We start from the raw sequence: 2004 nt of genomic DNA on the forward strand, positions 1-2004 counted from the left end.
TTGTTTGTGTGTGTGTGTGTCTGTCTCTCTGTGTGTGTGTGTGTGTGTCTGTCTGTCTGTCTCTCTGTGTGTGTGTGTGTGTGTGTGTGTGTGTATGTGTGTCTGTCTGTGTGTCCGTGTTTGTTTGTGTCTGTGTGCGTGTGTGTGTGTGTGTGTTTGACCAGATCACAATGTCCAGCTCGACCACAGGATTAAATGCAGGAATTTAGAAACAGACGCCTGAAGGACATCATCATCCTGCAGGACACATGCCCTCATTTGTGTATGTCATAATATACTGGATAACAATAAAACAATATATTATTGGGCTTTAATTTAATAAATTAGGTTAAATTTGGGTTTAAATTTTGTTTTAATTGTTGAACAGTTTTAAACTTCTTTTGAAAATATAATAGTTTAAGTTTTAATAGGATAAACTGGGTTAAACGGGTTTATTGTTATAATTGTTGATCAGTTTTAAACTTCTGTGGAAACTATAATATTTTTTGTGTTTTAATTGGATAAATTAGTGTTTAAAATATAGTTTTAATTGTTGAATTTTTGTTAAAAATAAAACAATATCCTTGAGATTTAATTGAATAAACTGTGTTAAACTTGGGTTTAAATATTGTTTTAATTATTGATAAATGTTTGTTTTTCTAAGTCCTCAGTGTCACTTTCTATCCTGTTTTTTTTTCTAACAAAACTGACTCATCCGACAGGAAGTGACATCATTACGGAGGGAAAACAGGAGCACAAACATCATCAGTAAGTATTATCTATGGACTCAATGAATTCTGTGGTTTTAGCTGGTTTGTGTGTCTCTAAAACAACTATCCTTTTAAATGACACAAATCAACACTTCAAAAGATGGTTAAAATATGAAAATTAACTTCAAGTTGACATCCTACTGTACTCTAAGACACTGAGAGTGTGTGTGTGTGTGTGTGTGTGTGTAAGTCCCTCACTGAGTGATGATGACTAACTTTAGCTCTTATGAACATCCATAAATGACCAAACACTATCACGTTCTCCCGCAAATGTTTGTAGTCTCTGGAATTAGTTTTGCAAACACAAAGAATTCCTCAATGACTCTTTTCAGAGAGACACCGACAAACTATCCAGTGATTTTGCTTCATTAATACTTCAGTGCTGTTTAACAATAGTAAAGTTTCATCTCCTCTCAGTGAAGACTACAATAAAATCTCAAATAAAATCATCATATCCTTATAGTTGCTCTCTGTTAATGAGTTGCTCCTGTATCTGTTCTCCGGCCAATGGTTATATGTCACGGGTCTCACCTCTGACTTTTGACCTCAGCGGCACACAAAAAGGCCAAACACTCTTTTCCAGTGAAGCACTTACAGCCAAGCTACATGCAAAGACAAACACAGTATTTGAAACTCAAGAGTTTCTTTGAATAATGAAGGTTTATGGACAAACTCCAATAACAGAAATGCACTGAACTGCATTAAAAACACTCAAACAAAGCCCTAAAACGTCCATCAGATCCTTTGCTCAGCATATGAGCGATGATCCTGGATCAGTTTTAGCTCCATAACTACAACATACGTCACCAGCTCCATCCAGATCTTTCCTCAGTGTCCCAAACTCATACAAAGCTTCAGTGGAAAGCCTTTATAAGACTTTATAGCACATAAAACCAAACCAGAGCACAGTAACACATCATAACTCACCTCTGCTGCAGCTGGGGGATTGTGCTGTCCACTAGACTGTGTCTTTGTGCTGGAAAGTAAGACTGTCTGCTACTCTTTCGGAACACAAAAGTTTCTCCAGACAAAGCATCAGCTTGAGTAATGCACCCCTCCCTTTTTACTCTCGGCCAATCAGAGGCCTCTGTTCTCCCAAACAGAGCCCACCCACAGCAGGGATTTAGCCATATAAGGGCAAGGAATGTTGAGCCTGTGTCTGTCTGTGTAGATACCCAGAGGAATCAACATGAAATGACAGGAAAAGAGATAAGCTGCCTTATTTAGAGAAAACTGGACTCACATCTGTGTGAGT

At 37.5% G+C, this 2004-nt stretch overlaps 1 protein-coding gene across 1 annotated transcript in view; it reads right to left on the reverse strand.

The window, feature by feature from the left end:
* Positions 1 to 1792, reverse strand: part of myl9b (myosin, light chain 9b, regulatory) — a 7216-nt gene extending 5424 nt beyond the window's left edge. The window contains exon 1 of the mRNA XM_016489235.1: positions 1677 to 1792. The gene's annotated coding sequence lies outside the window, so the exon portion shown is untranslated. The remainder of the gene's footprint in view (positions 1 to 1676) is intronic.
* Between the last annotated feature and the right edge of the window lie 212 nt (positions 1793 to 2004).

Source organism: Sinocyclocheilus anshuiensis, unplaced genomic scaffold (genome assembly GCF_001515605.1).
Source record: "Sinocyclocheilus anshuiensis isolate Anshui unplaced genomic scaffold, SAMN03320099.WGS_v1.1 scaffold1753, whole genome shotgun sequence".
NCBI classification, from domain to species: Eukaryota; Metazoa; Chordata; class Actinopteri; order Cypriniformes; family Cyprinidae; genus Sinocyclocheilus; species Sinocyclocheilus anshuiensis.